Source organism: Grammomys surdaster, unplaced genomic scaffold, assembly GCF_004785775.1.
Source record: "Grammomys surdaster isolate TR1022 unplaced genomic scaffold, NIH_TR_1.0 319884, whole genome shotgun sequence".
NCBI classification, from domain to species: domain Eukaryota; kingdom Metazoa; phylum Chordata; class Mammalia; order Rodentia; family Muridae; genus Grammomys; species Grammomys surdaster.
Window position 1 is genome coordinate 1 of NW_021627149.1, and position 20,411 is coordinate 20,411.

At 40.4% G+C, this 20,411-nt stretch overlaps 1 pseudogene; it reads left to right on the plus strand.

The window, feature by feature from the left end:
• The first annotated feature begins 6,028 nt into the window (after positions 1-6,028).
• Positions 6,029-6,409, plus strand: LOC114616415 (annotated as a pseudogene).
• Positions 6,410-20,411: the final 14,002 nt, after the last annotated feature.

The following is a 20,411-nucleotide window of genomic DNA, read 5'->3' on the forward strand; positions in this document are numbered from 1 at the left end:
AGAGAGAGTAGAGGAGTAGAGGAATAGAAGATGGTCATGAGCATGTGGAGAGAGGGGAGAGTGGAGTGGAGAGAGAGGGTAAGAACAGGAGGGAAAGACCAAGAGGGTCAGGAAGGAGCAAGCAGCCACTTTTATAGTGAGTCAGACATGCCTAGCTGTTGCCAGGTAACTGTGGGGCAGAGCCTAGACGATATAAAAACAGCTCCCAGAACAGGGAGAAACCTGGAGACTGAAAGAACCCTGCCTAGGATCACGAGCTTGGGTGAAATGAGCTCTAGACATGGTGACCCTCGAATGGGGCAACTCAGGCTGGAGAGAAGCAAACCTCAGACTACCACCAGACCAGCGCAATGGGGCTTGGACAGGGAGCTAGCCTGAAATGACCCCAGTCCTGTGCCACACAGGCCTTGGGGAAGCAGACCATGCCGGAGATGACCCTTCCCCTGTGCCATAATGCACAACCATGGTGAAGCACTTATGAGACCACTCTTGAGATGATTCCAGACATTCAGAGACCCTGAATAGCACTAAGAGAAACAAGTTGTGGAGAAGTGGAAGAAAAGAGAAACGGAAGTGGGCACAATGAAGAGAAGCAAATCTAGAGACTCCAGGGTAGTGAGGAACAGCCTGATATGAGTAGCTGGCGATGCCACTTGGGACCATGGTGGGGTTCTGGCCTGGGCTGCCACTGGGACCATGTCTGGGTCTGTGATCTTGCAGCAGCAGTAGTCTGTTACTACCAAAGGCCAGGTAGATGTCCCTGGTCTGAAGTGCTGTCCTGGGACATGCTAATGTCTGGGGGCTATGCAGAACTGGCTCTACCCCTCACCTAGGCATCATGAGAGAGCTGGCCCTGGAGGTGTGGCACCAGTAGAGCTGACCCTACTCCTAGGCAGCTGCAGTACTCAGGAGAGCAGGCCCACAAAACACACAGTGCAGGAGTTCCAGGGAGTCTTGAAGATATGCCTGGGAGAACTGGCCCTGCCACTGGTCTCCTGTGCAGTAGCATGGTCAAAGGAGAGAGACCCTCTTCCCCCATTGCATTCCACCACCTTTGACGGGTCGGAAACCTGGTCTGGGGTCATGAGAGCGGGAGAGCTGGTCCTGCCCCTTATTAGCTGCAGCACTTGGGAGAGAGGGCTCTGCACATCTGAGCAGCACAGTAGAGCTGACCCTAGATATGGGGTTTGCAGTTGAGCAGGCCCTGAGGGCATGAGTGTGGAAAAGCCTGCCCTGCCTCTTGGCTGCTGTGAGGTTATATAGACGTAGAAGAGACACCCTCCTCCCCTCTCTTATCCCTTGCCACCTATGGCAGGCAGGAGATCTGCTCCTCAGGTCATGAGAGTGGGAGAACTGACCATGTCCCTCACTGGCAGCAAGACTCGGGAAAGCAGGCAGGCTCTGCATCTTGCCTAAGCAGCAGGTTAGAGCTGGCCCTGGTTGTAGGGGTTTCTGATTAGCTGGTAGGCTGACCAGCTCAAGTACTTCTCAGGCCTAGATCCATGACTTTGAGTTGGCCCAACCCAACATCTATTGCGTTTATGAACTGCTGGAGTGTGTGGAAAAGCCAGTCTTACAGATCCAAAACACAGGGCAACAACAGGATATCAGAGAGGAGTCCCAGTGAGTTTCTGGTATTGATAGTGTAGTAGAAGCCAGAGGCCTCGTACAAGATCAAAGACTCACTGCAATGAACATTTGCAAGTAAAGATATGTGGCCAAAAAACCATATATACTGTGAGACACACTGCCACACACTAAAGTTTCTATAGAAATTTTTTAAAATTAAATTTTTCCAGGGGGGTTGCAAGGGTGGAGGTGAGATATGAGGGGATGTAGAGATGAGTGGGACTGGGGTGAAATGAAATGAAATTTCCAATGAATCAATAAAATTAAAAAAAAAACCAGGAGGGGATGAATAGGACTACAACATGATAAAACAGATTATTTGGAAAAAAAATTAGCCAAAGGAGGCTTATGCAATATGACTAGTAGTTTAACTATTAAAAAATTTGAATTTGTAGTTTAAACTTTTCAGATATAAAATGCCACAGCACTTATTATTTCACTATTCAATTTTATAAAGTACTTGAAATCATGCCAATTTTATAGTGTCTTCCAGAAAGAGAAACATTTCAAGTTTTTTAAATACAGCATTACTTTCATTGCCCATGAGAAAAAAACTACAGTAGTAAAAACTATAGAATAATATATATTGTAAAAATAGGCACAAACATTTAGTAAACCACCAGCAAATTTAATCCACAAACAGAAAAAGAAAAATGTAGCAAAAAGTTAAGATTTTTGTTGGAAGGTATTACTGAAACAATATCTAAATATCAATTTCTCAAGCCTATGGAACTGTAAAAGTATAGTACGACAGTAATTTTAGTGACACAGTAAAATTATTTAAGAAATTTGTAGACATTCATGATTAGGAATACAAGGTATCTTTCTCAACTTTTTAAAGAAGATTCGTCAAAAAAGTAGTAGGCATGGGGCTGGAGAGATGGCTCAGCGGTTAAGAGCACTGACTGCTCTTCCAGAGGTCATGAGTTCAATTCCCAGCAACCACATGGTGGCTCACAACCATCTGTAATGGGATCGGATGCTCTCTTCTGGTGTGTCTGAAGACATCAAAAGTGTACCCATAAATTAAATGAATAAATAAATCTTTAAAAAAAAAGTAGTAGGCAAATCATGAATCCATGTCAGAGAGAGCAGATGAATAAGAAATAAAGATAAACAACATGATCAATGTCACTAATCATTACAAAAATAAATACTGTAACCATGATGATATATGTATCTCTAAATACACCGTGTTATACATATTAAAATCATAGAAATAAAAAATGTGCTAGGAATGAACAATAATGCAGTTGCTTAAGAAAAAAAAATCCAGTCATAATTTATAAAATGAAATAGGTCCACTTTGTATAGTTAAACAGTGATGTTCCTGGGCATTTACTCTTTCTGTTTTTGGCACTTTAAAATAGATTCTCTGTATGTAATCAGTATTGGCCTCGAACTCATAGTTACCTTGTGTCAGTCTCATTTCTTGATTACTTTCTTTTATTATTGTTTATTTATTATTAGCTTACAGAGAATTATTTCATTGTGCCAATTTTCAGGCCAAATTTGTTTGTCTTTCCCATTCTTCCCCATTGTTCCTCCTCCTTACATAAGTAGCCTCCTTCCTGCTTTCATGTCCTATGTGACCTTTTTCTTTCTTCTGTTCCCCTTCTCAGCACATGCTATTCACCTCCATATCTGCACCCACTCTCAGAACATACAGACAGACATTTAAAGTTGGGCTCTGCATACAAGAGAGAACATTTATCTTTCTGAGCCTGGGTCATCTCACTTAATACCTACTAGTTCCATCCATTTCCCAGAAAATTTCATATCTCTTAACAGATGGGAAAACTTCTATTGTGTATGTGTACCACATTTTCATTATTCATTTATCTGATGATGGTCATCTAGGATGGTTCCATTCTCTTTCTATTGTGAATAATGCAGCGATGAACATGAATGCGCAAACATTTCCGTGGGAGTTCATAGAGCCCTTTACATAAGTGCTCAGGAGGAGTTTTGCTGGGTCATGTAAAAGCTATGTTTTTAGTAAAAATATAAAACCTGTGCCACACAGGATTCCATAGTGCTTGCCTCTGCTCCTGAGTGGCAAGGGTACAGACACATGTTGCTACATCCTTTAGGGATTTACTCTAGAAGTAGGAAAACTTGTGCTCTCTGACAAGTGTTGTATGAGTGTTCACTACAACTTTATTCATGATAGCTTCAAACTGAAAATAACCTAAATATCTTCAACAACTTTGATAATTCGTAAATGCAACATTAGTCAGCAATAATAAAGAAGAAACAACAATCGAATAAGTTTCAGGGGCATTATGTTGAGTAAAAAAATAAATCCAATTTCAAAATGTCTTTAATTCCTTTACGTAGCATGGTCTAGATAATGAATTTATACAGATGGAGCACAAACAGTTGTTGCCAGGGATCAAGAATATTTTTAATAATGCGGGCAATAAGAGATAGTTTGAGAGGTTAAAATATTTCTATATGCTAACTGCAATGATGTCTGCACAAACCAAAACATGATACAATCGAGCAGAACTATATAACAAAAAGAGAAAAAACAGTGATGAGTACAAGTAAAAGGGCACTGTGTTCTTAAGCAGGCTTGTTATTTAATTTATAATATTGTGCTAATGTCCATAATCAAAATTCAATAAACTTGTGATGACGTAAAATGATATCATTGAACTGCTACTTTTTAAAAATTATTTCTAGTTTTGTCATTCTAAAGTTACCTAAACAGACATAGTTTAAAAAGTTAACAAAGATGTCACTCACATTCATTTTTAAAGAATTTTTAAATAAAAACTTAAAGTCTACTGGGATTGCACACTTTTCGATCATGGGCTAGACTTTGGCTGCTGATACATTTTGTTTGGCCAACAAAATGTTGACCCACACAATGTTTCCGAACCTTCAGAATGGGAAATTTTAAAAGATTTATGGTGTGTTTGGAGTTTAGACTTTCTGGATTGGAACTGAGGACGTGTAATCTTAAAAAGTGTATTAAACATGGAAAACGGCACTTGTGAGAGAGAGATAAAAGAGACTAATGGAAAGTGAATATAGTCAAAATATATTTAAACAAAGCAGCATTATGAAACCCATTGCTTTGTTCAATAAGTATACACTGATGAAAATTTTCTTAAGAAGTTCTGACATCTAAATTTGAGAACCAGAGCTTTAACAGATCTATAATGTAAATGAAATTCCCAGGCCTTGCCAAACATTGACAGGAATTGAAATGACTTAACGCTGTGGGTTTTTTTAAATTAAATTTATTTATTTCATAAAGATCTGGTCCCTCATGAAATAAGTATGTATAAGGTAAAATATTTTGCAAGTCAATCAGTAGGTTGACTACTCAAAGTCAGGTCTCTTGGGAGATAGAAACATACATTCTATTCATGTCTTTAGTTGTCATAGAAACAGGCACAACAAAGCAACAGCAAAACTGGTCTCCTAAGGATGTCTGCCTACAGAATACCTAAATAAGACTAGAAAAGACCTGTTGGAGATTCTAATTAAATGGGTATGTTATAAAGTGGGTCCATTTAAAACTCAGGGATTCTGATTTTCAATGGTTTTTAGCTTGTTAATTTAGTCTGGCCCCATTTTGTCCTCCTCAGTATCAGATCTGGTGTTGCTCCCATTCTAATTCATGAGTACCCTTAGTAACAAGTAATTTTCCCATTTCAATGACCAAGTTATCGACAATTCTCTTCCTTCTGTTTATCACTACTACTGATCTTGGTTAAAGTTTAATTACTCATCTATATTACTAACTAACCTCCAAAGTCTCTAAACTATCCACTTCCTGCCTTCCCATTGGTACTTTATTAAAATTAAGGTACACAGCAAATTTCATTCTTTGTATAATAAATTAATAATTCTTGAAGGATTCCAGTAAGAAATTCAGATTCCCTTTGTATCCTGGCACTTGAGCTCTTTTCCAACCATATCTTCAACCCCGTTAGTTCACATAGTAGCCCATAGACTTACTCAGAGTATCACTTCTATAGACAGGAATAAATAATGATCTGTGTGTGTCTGTTATTACTCAAGTAAAATCAGAAATTAATATCCATGTGGTGCATTCTCTAAGCTAATTCTCATAAAGATATATATTTAGAGGTAGCATTTGCCTTTTCATCTGACAGGAGGATATTGAAATAGTCAGGCCCAGATTTGTTTTCTGCCATTTCCCTCATAACCAAATTATTTTCTGTGATCTCAAAATTTGACTTTGAACAAACAACAACAGAGAGACAAGAGTGAGTTGTATACCTCATGGGTAAGAACTCTAAGACAAAAACAATTGCAATATTAAATTTTAATTGTGACTCTGACTTGGGTTCAAATTTCTATTTCCTCAGACTCTTTGGATACATCAATTTCTCTCCTCTGCCAGGCTTCCAGTTCTGCTATGGAAGACTCAACATCTAAGCTGACTGAAGCCATCTCAGAGACCACAGTTGTGCTGGACAATGAGCTCAAAAATAGTAATATGTCCAACCGATTAGAGAAGGCAAAGTCAGGCAAGAAGGTTGGGTGGTCAAGTGACACTATTGACAATGAACACTTGGGCCGTCGCTCATCCAAATGTTGTTGTGTTTATGAGAAGCAACGTGCTTTTGGTGAGAGCTCCTCAGAAAGCGAAAAAGAAGATGAAGACAACTGTGATGTACTCTGTGCCTGGGGTCATCAAAAGGGAAAACGCAGTGATCTTTCAAGAAACCTTGCTAATACTTCATCTTCAAAGCCTCAAGACCCATCTGAATCCCTTCCTTCCTCCATCACTGACTAAAGCCTCATTTTGCTTCTCCCATCCCTAAACCAGACTGAACTGTGTCCAATATGTCCATGTTGCCACACAGGAATTAAATGCTGTTTGACTCTTTTGTGTGTGTGTATATGTGTGTGTGGGGGGGAATATATCTTCTTTGTGTGATGGGGGATGTAACAAAAAAAAGCAGAGGGTGAAACATGGATCATATAGAGCATTTATTTGTAAGCCCTGGTATGTCACAGTTGTTTGTTAACCACACAGGGATCTCGGTTCTAAGACACATTTGTCTACTTTTTTATTTTTAGATACCTGGACTTATTTGTACATATCTCCTCCTGGTCAGCCCATGGTCATCACATCAAACTCCAGAATTTCTCCAAGTCACCACCATGTCCATACTATATTAGTTCCTTTTCTCATAGATGTGTCAAAATAACCAACAAGAAACCATTTAAGACATTAGATGATTTGGGCAATCAGTTTAAGGAAGACATTCCATCATGGCAGGGAAGACATGGCAACAGAAATGGAAGAAACAGGAGGCTAGCTGGTCCCATTGCTTAGGCATTTAGGAAGCAACAGGAGATGAGCTCTGATACTTCACTTCTTTTCACTCAGTTAGGCAGTTAGACTGGGTCTCCCACCTTCACTAATCAAATCAATTAACTCCCTTTGGCCCCCCCAGACATGCCCAAGCATTTGTCCTCAGGGTGTTTCTAGATCCTGTGAAATTAGCTGTCAATATAGGCTATCAGAAGTCCACCCCTTGTCAACTTGGCATGCAAAGATGTTATTTTAAAAATATTATTATAGCCAGGCAGTGATGACACATGCCTTTAATACTAGGACTCTAGAGGCAGGCAGATCTCTGTGAGTTCGAGGCCAGCCTGGTCTACAGAGTGAGTTTCAGGACAGATGTAGCTACACAGAGAAACTCTGTCTCAAAGAAACAAAACAAAATATTATTTTATGCTTATGAATATTTTTTCTTAATATGTGCCTGTGCAACCTTGCACATGCAGTGCCCTTGTAGGCCAGAGAATGGCATCAGATTTCCTGAAACTGGAGTTACAGATGGCTGTGAACGGCTATTTGGATGCTAAGAATTGAATCTGGATCCTCTAGAAGAGAAGCCAGTGCTTTTAACTAGTGAGCCATCTTTCAAGCCTTCCAGTCATATTACTTTTAAATAAGATCCTTTTGTTCTTTGTTCTCATAAGCTCATGGATGTCACACAATACAGGATGCATTCATTCTATCCAACTCCAAATGTTCTCACATGCTTCAATAGTTCCGATGTTATGTTAAAATTCGAAGTCCATGTCTTTTTTGAGACTCTAGGCAATTTAAGTATCACCTTCTGTTAAAAAGGGAGGAAGCAACAGAATGGTTCAGTGAGTAAAAGCAATTGCTGCCATACTTGACAACCAGTTTGATCCTGTGAACTTACATGGTGGAAGGAGAGAACTGACTCTTGATTTCTGAAAGTTGTCCTCTAACTTTCAACATAGACACCACACTGCACACGCAAGGGTGTGTGTGTGTGTGTGTGTGTGTGTGTGTGTATGCTCTTGAAAATTAAAAACAAGTGAAAATAGATTACTTCAAGAATACAATAGCACAAGACAAGTGTTCCTATTTCAAAGGGAAGTATGGGAACATAGCAGGGAATGATCACACCAAACCAAGATTGAAACTCTGCAGGGCAAACATCAACTCCTGGAGCTTCATGTTTGGTATCTGGGGCTCATGATGAAACTGTATGCATCCCAAAGGGCTCAAGTAGTTCCACTTCTTTAGCTCTGCTTCGAAAAGCACACACACCTTCTCTCTCAAGCCAGATCCATTCTATGTCTGCAGCCTTTCTTGGAATACATCCCATTGTTTTGACATGTCCAATGTCCTGGACTCTCCAGTGATACATATATTTAGCCTTCACAGCTTCATACAGTGACCTCACAGCATGTTCCTGCAGGGATTCCAAGCCCTTCACACAGTGTCTTGCCTCAGCAGCTCTCTGGAACCATGTTGCAAGATTCCACAGCCCCCTCAGTCTTTACATCTTTTATAACCACAAAACCAGGAACACATGGGCAACACTGCCACTTGTTGCAATCTCTAAATGGAGCCTAGAACTATAGTGGCATCAATGTGTGTATATTGATCTTAGGGAAATACTTTCTGAAATAGTAGCTTTCTAGGTGCAGGTCCTTCATTAGAGTTCTCAGTTTAGGTCCTCTCCTTATAAATGAATTTCCTTTTGTTTCTTAAAAAAAAAAGTTATTTATTTTTATTGATGTCCGTTGGTGTTTTTACTGCATATGTTTGTATGAGGCTGTCATCCAGAACAGGAGTTACAGACAGGTGTGAGCTGGCATGTAGGTGTTGGAAATTGAACTCAGGTCCTCTGGGAGAGCAGCCAGTGCTCTAAACCCTTTAGTGATCTCTCCAGCCCCAACAAATGAATTTTCATTTATATAAGTTGAAGCCTTTGATGGGAGGACTTCATGTCTTACTGTACCAGTGCAGAGAAAGAGGATTCTCTGCAACATAGAGCTTCTTTTTCAGCATGTTCCTGGTCTCTGACTTTAAACATGTTAAGTAAAGATCTTTTCCACTGACTGCTCTTCCAGAGGTCCTGAGTTCAATTCCTAGCAACCACATGGTGGCTCACAACCATCTGTAATGGGATCCGATGCCCTCTTCTGGTGTGTCTGAGGACAGCTACAGTGTACGCAAATACATTAAACAAACAAACAAACAAATAAATGCCAGGCAGTGGTGGCACACACCTTAAAAAAAAAAAAGCTTTTGAATTCTGTCATTAAATCATAGTAGACTATTCTGTTGAGAGACTGAAAGACAGTAATATCAACAGAAATGCAGTTTCTGTAGTTTCACAGGCGTCTATCAAAAACTTAGCTAGATACCATTCTTGTCCTATTCTAGCAAATAATCCACTGGTATTCTGATCACGCTCTAATTTTAGTGACATCAAATTTAAAGGTAACGAATTAATTTGTTTTTGCAGAGGAAATGTCAAGACAGGAGTGCTGCCTTCAAGCTGGTGCTGAGAAAACATCACTAAACATTAAAGTAATCATCATCACTGAGAAGAAACATCTTGTGTTACACTATAACAATAGGAAAGGTATCCTGCAGGCAAAACCTCACCCCTCAGAGGTTCCATTTTATGAAGATAGGGATTAATTTAAAAGAAAAATGCTTCAACTGAAGGGTTTATCCTGCTCCTTAAAAGTATCTGCCTAGGAAAGTGTCCTGTCCATCAGTCTTCATCTTCTCTCATCCATGGTATCATTACATCTGATACAGCTGTAGCCCAAGGGAGCAGGCTATATTTCAAGCTTGAAGCAGAACTTGGCCATATTGTCCACATGACACTGGTTTTGGAGGACACAAGATTGAATGGTATCACAGCATGTTGCTCCACACATTCAAAGACCAATTGAAGCCAAGTAATATGTAGCATGGTCACAGTCCCTGTAGCGAGGTCTTTCGAAGCTATTGTATGAAACAGTGAGGGTAAAAGATGAGCTGCAGTGGGAACCTCAAGATTTTGGAAATACCAGTACAATCTCTCTTGAGGACACAGCATCAAGAGTGGAATATAGCCAGCTCAGAAGAGATTGTATGTATGTTGAAGGCAGCCAACCTGAGGAGACATGCAGCTACGTAAGCCTTTTGCAGCCTTAGTTGATTCAATCCTGAGTCTTAGAGTCAGGACAGATAGATACAGGAAGTGATGTCTTCATGCTGGGCTTTGATCTTATTTTGGTCCCATTATTTGCTGCTTAGCCCTGATTCTTTTCTTTTGAAATAAGAACATTTACAGTACACCATTATATGTTAGAAGCATGTAATTTATTTTTCAGTTTATAGGAGTTAAGAAGTAAGAGACTTTAGACTTTAAATTGTCTGAAGTATTAGACTATAGGGGCTTTTGTAGTTGGGGGGGGAATGTATTTTACGTTATAACATGATAATCAGGTTATGAAGACCAAAGGAGGAAAGTTATGATTTAAAAGTATTGTATTTGAGTACCAAGTTGTCAACGTGTAGAATTGTGATGGTTAGTGTTAATTATCTGTTTAATGGAATATAGAATCACCTAGGATCCAAGGCCTCTGGCCATGGCTTGTTGCATCTTGCTTACATAATTTAATGTGGGAAGACCCATTTTGACTATTTCCCAAGTGATACAAAATAAAGAAAGCAAGCTGAGCACTATAAAATATTTATTCTTCTTTAACTATGGATACAATGTTACCAGTTACTTCAGGCTCTTTCTATCTGGATGATGAATCCTCCCTTCAACTGCTAGACAGAATAAACCTTTTCCCTCGTATGTTGCCTTTATCAGAGTGTTTTATTACAGCTGCAGAAAAAGAAACTAAGACATTAAGTCTTCATAAACATGGGAAGAACAGCTGTTTCTGCCCCTCTTTGTCGAATGGATCTCTACAGTGGCTCAGGCCCCAGACAGAGACATGTGTACTATAAGGACGTGCAGTTTAAGCCCCAATCATAATTAACTGAAACACGAGCCTTGATATACTATTGAGACAGTGTATTTTCTAGTGGTTGTGATATAAAGGTATGGTCTAGTTCAGCATCAATAGTACTCTAGATTCCACTGGATTAGCAGAAAGCAATGCCACTTTAACAGGAGGGTAGGCCAAGGTAATAAGCTCTGGTCAAACAAACAAACAAACAAACAAATAAAAACCAAACAAACCAAGCACTCCAGTCTGTCACATTTCTATTCCACCTAGAATTATCTGTTATCTGTTAGCAGAAGTCTAGGGTCACAGATATATCCCAGCACTAAGCATCCCATAGCAGTGTGAGCCTTGGCCCATCACCAGTGATATGCTGATATTAGTTGGTTGTAGGCTCATATTGTGACAAAGTCTGATGGTATTGATAGTCATAGATGTGGCATAGGAATCTAGGCCTGAACTATGTACTGGGATACTCTGAAAGCTACTCTGAAGCCCACAGTTCCAGTCCAAAGGTTACTAAAAGTAGATGAGATAGTTGTGACCCCAGGACAGTTTTGTCTTGATGAAGCACCCTTTCTAGGTCACTCCTCTTGCCCATTCTAAACATGCTATTTGTGGATTTAGGATAAAATCAAGAATTATAACATTCTATAGTGCCGGAAAAATGACAACATGCCAATAGCAAAATCCCAGAAAGTTTGGAGTTAAGAACTATCTGGCAATGAAATAGTGAAAATGACTTGGAAAGAAAACAGTCTGCCCAGAATTTCCAGTAGGCAAGCACATAACTGGGGAGCTAGTGGAGACTAGAATTAATATGTGATCATTTAATGTTCAAATGACATTAAATGTCAACAAGCATCATCAAAGGTTTCATGAAATGTAAGGTGTGATAATTCTGCATTTGGGAGACCGAGGCAGGAGAACAAATTAAGATCAGTCATGACCACACAGAAAGACCCTATATCAAAATACAAACTAGCAAAGGCATTTCAAGTAATGTGACTGTTTTCAGACCCTGGGACAAGCAGCTGGGGTTACTATTCTACATACCAAAGCAGACCTTTAAAAGATTTTTCGGCGTGTAGCTTGGACAGATCACAGCAGACCAGACAGTTCCACGAGGGGTAGTTTATTCCGGGTGGGGGAAGACCGGAGAGGTAGATGAGTAGAGGCTGGCCATGACCACGTGGAGAGAGGGGGAAGGGAAGGTGGGAGGGGAGAGGAGACAGAGAGCCTGCAGGCAGGGATCAACGGAACAAGAGAGAGGGGCAGACAGCCCCTTTTATAGTGGGCAGGCCTACCCAGCTGTTGCCAGGTAACTGTGGGGAGGAGCATACCTGGCTACTGCCAGGTAACTGTGGGGGTGGAGTTTAACAGAATACAGATTCTCTCAGCATCCCTCAGTCCCTACCTGGCATACCATGCCCCAAACTTTCCAGCCCAGGGACTGGACTGCCCTTCCCTCAGAGCTTCTTCCCTATATAATCCAGACATTTTGGACTCTCTTTCTCTCCCCCCCTCCTTCTTTCTCTGTGTCTATTCTTTCTCTCTACCCCCTATCTCTCTCCATGGTGATTCCTCTGGCCTCCTTCCTTGGGACCAGTGAACTCACCCAAGAGCAGCTAGTTTCCCAATAAACTTGCCTTTAATATAATCTAAACTGGTTTATAATGGCTCATCTCATCATTGGAAAAATATCAATGACCACATCTTAAATGCAAAATACTGTGCTAGACAAAGGAACAAAATAGACTCTTCATAAAGAAGAAATTTAAATAAAATAACATTTAAATGTCAAATGTTCAATATTATTAGCCGGGGGTAAGTGCAAATCAAAACTGTAATGCTATAGCATCTTGCTCTAGTTAGAGTAGCTGTTATAAAAAATAAAACAAATTCTGGTGAATATGTAGAGAAAGAAACTTAGATACAGTGTATATCTGAGAGCCTGAAGTAGGTAGGCATTTAGAAGCTGAGCTTGCTGAAAAACATTGTCTCATCCCTTAGACACACAAGATAAGTAAATGTAGAACAGAGTCCGGTATCTCTACCTTTATTTTGTACCTGTCTCCTTGGTGGCCATTGTCTAGCTCCCCAGGAAATTCCTTTTTTCAAGGTTGGTCATTTAGACAAAAGCTACCTTTCTGGCACGGCTGGAAGAAAGCGTCTACTTCAAAAAAAAAAAAAAAAAAAGGGTGGGGGGAGTTGTTCTCCTTATCTCTGGCAAGAGGGAAGTCTAGTGGCTCTCAATTAACACATGACTACGGAGCCTCTTAGCTTGTCAAGGTCAATGCTAACATCTAGGATCTCTCAGTTCCTGCTCACAATCTCCCTCCCCAATTTACAAGCTTCCTTTCTCCAGGTCCCAATTTAACTCTTGGAATCTTTCCCGTTTCATATCCTTGCATTCCCTGGAATCAATCTTGGCGGTTTGAAATAAACTTTTCCCATTTTCTCCACGGAGTGGGAGTGGTTATTTTGCTTTCTTTTCTGTGCCCATTTGCATTTAGCCAAGCGACCAACAGCTTCAGAGCTTCAGGAGGCACAGTTCTCACCTGTGTAGTTCTCACAGATTGAACTCTTGAACTATGTCATTGTTAGATAGAGAACTATGTCCCAGTACAGCAGACTAGATTTCATCCAGCAGAACCACTGGAAGCTGAAAGTACGTACCACTGAGATTAAAGGTCTTTGCAGCTATGAGACTTGGGCATGATCTATCTCAGCCTTAGACAATGTGCCCAAGACCTGCCTTCAAAACCATCATTTCAACTTCAAACTCAATGCCCAATGAGTATGGTGCAAGGCCCTGTTAGCTGATGGAAAGATCTGGTAGAAGAAAAAAAAACCAACAGCAACAAAACACCTCTTTGAAACGTAGTGATAATCAAATGAAATTTATAAAAATAACCACCAATAGACTCATAGGGAGTGGCACTATTAGGAGGTGTGACCTTGTTGGAAAAAGTGTGTCTCAGATGCTCAAGGCCTAGTGTCTCTTCTACTTCCTGCTGCCTGGATGAAGAACTCCTTCTTCAGCACCATGTCTACCTGTATGCTGCCATGCTTCCTGCCGTGATAATAATGGACTAAACCTCTGAAGTTTAAGTCAACCCCAACTAAATGTTGTCCTTTATAAGAGGTGTAGTGGTCATGGTGTCTCCTCACAGCAACAAAACCCCTAAGACTCTAACACTGAGCATATGCTAATGGCCCCATCTCTATGCCTGCCTGCGGGGTAGATACTGTGATACTTTGGTCTCACCAAAATGGCTCCAGTACTCAGGAAAGATATATAACCACAATCCATGTATCTTCATTTTGAGCATTGTTCATGCCTGATTGCAGCCAGTAAGTAGTCTTAGCCTAAAGTACATTTCAGCAGAAAGAAACCCCTAATAGCTTAGCCACATAACTAGCTCAATATTTTGCTAGCATTAGTAGGTTGTGCAATCAGGATGTGACACAACTTGGTGGCTTCTATGAGCACAGGTTTGACATAGGAGCCTTAAACTGGGTCTCTACCCAGACCTGAGCAGATGCAACCTTGTCTGACAATAAATTGGCAACTGAATATGGAATCCAGGATGACACTGGTCACAGGGACAAATTCATGGGGGCAAATTTCTCTCACTTGGTATTGGTTTTGTTTTTTACTTGTCTATTATTTCAGTCTACAGAGTATTTGAAATAAACTTGGAGCACCCTCTAGTATCTTAACCAGAAAAACACATCAAGTAACATCAGGGCTTGGCGCCATCTGGTGGTAAAATTATGAAAGAAATTACAAGGAAGCAGTTTTCTGCCAAGAGAGGAATAAAGAAAGCTGCCCTTAGAAACCAAGGGCTGTTGCACAACAACAAGCATCAAGAACATTCAGGAAATCCCAGCACTTGGGAGGCAGAAGCAGGTGGATTTCTGAGCTCAAGGCCAGCCTGGTCTACAGAGTGAGTTCCAGGACAGCCAGGGCTACACAGAGAAACTCTGTCTCGAAAAACCATTAAAAAAAGAAAAAAGAACATTCAGGAAATGAATGACAATGATAATATTTATATTATTATATTATATTATATTATATTATATTATATTATATTATATTATATTATATTATATTATATTATATTATATTATATTATATTATATGTGTGTCCATGTGGATGTGTGTCAGAAATTGACCAGGAAATTTTCAGTGTGGAAAGCTCTAATGAGCAATATTTAAATGAACTTTTAAGGGAATTCAATGGGTTTAAAGAACACATGGATGCATGTTTTAGTACACAGAAACTTTAAGAAGGCATGAGAGCAAATAAAAATTGTAAGCTTAGCTTCTGGCCTGTGCCTTCCTCTGGGGCAGATCACCAGCTTCTCTGGTCCTCTGAAGATCCACAGTCTGAAGGCCTCCTAGGAGTTCTGCTGCACTCAGGGCAACAGATCAGCAGCTAGTCTGCCCCACTGAAGACCCCACAGTATGAAGCCTCCCAGGAGGTCTGCTTGCTATAGCCAGGGCCACAGGAATGCCAAGACACCTGCAGCAATCTAGGGACACAGGAGGGAGGCTCCAGATAGAGATATCCAGGCCAGCTAACACCAGAAATAACCATATTGTGAGAGGCAAGTGCAAGACCATAAGCAACTGAAGCCAATATATTATGGCATCATCAGAACATGGTTCTTCCACCATAGCAAGCCCTGGATACACCAACACACCTGAAAATCAGGAAGCTGACCTAAAATCCTATCTCATGAAGATAATAGAGTCCTTTAAGGAGGATATAAATAACTCACTAAAAGAAATACAAGAATACACAGGTAAACAGGTAGAAGTCCTTAAAGAGGAAATAAATAAGTCCCTTAAGGAAATACAGAAAAACACAATCAAACAGGAGAAAGAAATGAACAAGGTGGTCCAAGACCTAAAAATGGAATTAGAAACAATAAAGAAGCTGGGCGGCGGTGGCGCACGCCTTTAATCCCAGCACTTGGGAGGCAGAGACAGGCGGATTTCTGAGTTCGAGGCCAGCCTGGTCTACAGAGTGAGTTCCAGGACAGCCAAGGCTATACAGAGAAACCCTGTCTCAAAAAACCAAAAAAAAAAAAATAAATAAAGAAAACATAAATGAAGGTAACCCTGCAAATGGAAAACCTAGGGAAGAGGGCAGGAATTATGGATATAAGCATCACCAACAGAATACAAGAGGTAGAAGAGAGAATTTCAGGTATAGAAGATACATTAGAAGAAGATATTGACACAATGGTAAAAGAAAACTCAAAACATAAAAAACTCCTAACCCAAAACATCCAAGAAATCCAAGACACAATGAAAAGACCAAATATAGGAATAATAGGAATAGAAGAGAGTGAAGATTCCCAGCTGAAAGGACCAGAAAACAACTTCAAGAAAATCATAGAAGAAAACTTTACCAACCTAAAGAAAGAGATGGCCGTAAATGTACAAGAAACCTATAGAAAAACAAATAGATTGGACCAGAAAAGAAAATCCCATAATAATCAAAACACTAAATGAACAGAACAAAGAAAGAATATTAAAAGCTGTAAGGGGAAAAGACCAAGTAATATGTAAAGGCAGACTTATCAGAATTACACCAGACTTCTCAACAGAGACCCTAAAAGCCAGAAGAGCCTAGACAGAGTTCATATAGACCCTAAGAGAACAAAAACACCAGCACAGGCTACTATACCTAGAAAAACTCTCAATCAGTATAGATGGAGAAACCAAAGTATTCCAGAACAAGACCAAGCAACATTTAACAACATCTATCCAGCCCTACACAGGATTCTAGATGCAAAACCCCAACACAAGGACGGTACCTACATCAAAGAAAGAATAAGATATTAGTCATCTCACAATAAAGTCAAAAGAAGAGAATCACATATACATAATGCCACTTACAACAGCAACATAACAGGAACTAACAATCCTCTGTTTTTAATATCTCTCAACATCAACAGACTCAATTCTCCAATAAAAAGACATAAACTAACAGACTGGATGCATAAACAGGACCCAACATTTTGCTGCATGCAAGAAACACACCTCAATGACAAAGACAGACACTACCTCAGAATAAAAGGCTGGAAAAAAAGTCTTCTAAGCAAATGGTCCCAAGAAACAAGCTGGAGTTACCATCCTAATATCCAATAATAGACTTTCAACCAAAAGTTATCAAGCAAGCTGGGAAAAGACACTGCATATTCATCAAAGGAAAAATCCACCAAGAGAAAGTCTCAGTTATGAACATCTATGCCTCAAATGTAAGGGCACCCACATTCATAGAAGAAACTCTACTAAAGCTCAAAACACATATCAAATCCCAGGCAAAAATAGTGGGAGACTTCAACACTCCATTCTCACTAATGGACAGGTCATTGAAACAAAGACTAAACAGAGACACAGTGAAACTAATAGAGGTTATGAATCAAATGGGTTTAACAGATAAATACAGAACATTTCACCCTAAAACAAAAATTATACCTTCTTCTCAGCACTTCATGGTACCTTCTCCAAAATTGACCATATAATTGGTCACAAAACAACCTCAAGGTATACTACAGGGCAATAATGATAAAAAAAAATACTGCATGGAGTTGGTACAGAGATAGACAGATTGATCAATGGAAAAGAACTGAAGCCCCAGAAATAAACCTTATGGACTTACACTTATGGACACTTGATCTTTGACAAAGAAGCCAAAAATATACAATGGAAAAAAGAAAGAATCTTCAATAAATGGTACTGATCTAACTGGCAGTCTGTATGTAGAAAAATGAAAATAGACTCATATTTGTTACCTTGCACAAAGCTCAAGTCCAAGTGGATCAAGGACCTCAACATAAAACCAGATACACTGAATCTAATAGATGAAAAAGTAGGAAAGAGCCTCGAACTCATTGGCAAGGTGGGATGAGGATTTCTTAAACAAAGTTCCAATGGCTCAGGCTCTAATATCAAGAATTGATAAATGAGACCTCTCATGAAACTGAAAAGCTTCTGTAAGGCAAAGGACATATGATAGGACAAATTGGCAACCTACAGATTGGGAAAAAATATCTTCACTAACCTCACATCCAATAGAAGACTAATATCCAATATATAAAGAACTCAAGAAGCTAACCTCCAAAAAATCCAAACAACTCAATCAAAAAATGGGGTATAGAACTAAACAGAGAATTCACAACAAAGGAATTTTTAATGGTCAAGAAGTACTTAAAGACGTGTTCAAAGCCCTAGTCATCAGGGAAATGCAAATCAAACACCAATCAGTAAGACAAAAAATAGTCTTAGTAAGACAGTTAAAAAGTCAGGTGACAGCACATGTTGGTAAGAACGTGGAGAAAGAGGAACACTCCTCTATTGCTGGTGGGAATGCAAACTGGTACAACCACTCTGGGAATCAATCTGGAGATTTCTTAGAAAATTGGAAATAGATCTACCTGAAGACCCAGCTATACCACTCTTGGGCATATACCCAAAAGATGCCCCACCATGTCACAGGGGCACATGTTTCACTGTGTTCATAGCTACCTTATTTGTGATAGCCAGAAGCTGGAAACATCTAGATGTCCCACAATGGAAGAATGGATACAGAAAATGTGGTTCATTTATACAATGGAATACTACTCAGCTATTTAAGAAGGAGGACATCATGAGTTTTGCAGGCAAATGGCTGGAGCTAGAAAATATCATCCTGAGTGAGGTAACTCAGACCTAAGAGGACATACATGTTATCTACTCACTAATAAGTGGATATTATCCAAAAATTACAGAATATCCAGGATACGATCCATAGAACTCAAGAAGGTTAACAAGCCAAATCGCCCAAGTAAGGATGCCTCTGTCCTACTTGGGAAGGGGAAGAAAGCAATCACAAGGTGTGTGTGGCGGGGCGGGGGGAGATACCTGAATGGGAAAGGGGACATGGAAGGGAAGAGGAGAAGGAACATGATCAGGTATTGGAGACAGGACTGAAGCCCTGAGGGTCAGCAGAAAGAATGGAAGCAGGCAACCTTGGGAGGTAGGAGGTAGAAGGGCCCTCTAGAATACACCAGAGACCTGAGAGGTGAGAGACTCTTCAGGACTCAGAGGAAGGAACCTTAGATAAAATGCCCAACAGTGGGGAGAGGGAATGTGTAAAGTCCATCTCCAGTAGAATGACAGGGCATCAAGTGGAGGGATGGGGTTTCCATTCCACAGTCAAAAACTCTGACCCAGAATAGTCCTTGTCTAAAAGAACTACAGGGAAAAATGGAGAAGAGACTGAGGGAAAGGAGGTCCAGTGACCTACCCAAATCGGGATTCACCTCAGGGGGAGGCTCCAAGGCCTGACACTATTACTGATGCTATGATGTGCTTACAGACAGGAGCCTAGCATGGCTGTCCTCAGAGAGTCCCAACAAGCAGCTGACTAGACAGATGCAGATACTTAACACCCAACCAATGCATAGAAGCTGGTGACCGGGCTGGAGAGATGGCTCAGTGGTTAAGAGCACTGACTGCACTTCCAGAGGTCCTGAGTTCAAATCACAACCATCTGTAATGGGATCTGATGCCCTCTTCTGGTGTGTCTGAAGACAGCTACAGTGTATTCATATATAATAAATAAATAAATCTTAAAAAAAAAGAAGCTGGTGACCTCTGTGGTTGGATTAGGGAAAGGCTGGAAGAATCCGAGTAGAAGGGCCACCTCATAGGAAAACCAGCAGTCTCAACAAACTGAGATCTCTCAGACACTGAGCCACCAACAAGGCAGCATACACTAGCTGGTCCTAGGTTCCTGACACACAAACAGCAGAGGACTGCCTGGTCTGGCCTCAGTCAGAGAAGAAGCACCTAACCTTTAAAGACTGGAGGCACCAGCGAGTGTGGAGGTCTGGAGGGTGAGGGGGAACACCCTCTTGGAGACAGGGGAGGAGGAATGTGATGAGGAACTGTCGTAGGGCAGACCAAGTGGGGGATAAGGACTAGACTGCAAAAAAGATTAAAGAACAATAATGACGATGATGATGAAAAATTGCAACCCTAGAACTTAAAAATATATGAAGCAAAACTGAAAATGTAATATGAGATAACGATAACAGAAACAATTACACAGGAGAAAGAATTAGTGCACCCCAAAATAGGTTATATGAAATACATAGTCAAAAGACATGCAGGTCTTTCCCACTCTCCTTCCTTCAGACCCAATCCTCAGGTTGGTCCTAAACCTGCAACAGAACACCAGCTGAAGTCCTCCCTTCCCCATCTCTATGCCTCCTATGGACTGTGGATCTCACAGATAATCCGATGGCCTCCCCATCCCCCAGTAGCTACCATCTTCAAGCACTCTGTGCGAACACATCAGCTGCGAAGGCCAGTAAACCAGGCAACAGACATCTAAGATACTCTGAAAATCCAAGAAGGAAGCAGAAATAAAGGGGAAAAACACACTCCCAACAAAGACATATCCAGAAATCAGCATGTAGACCTAAAATCACCC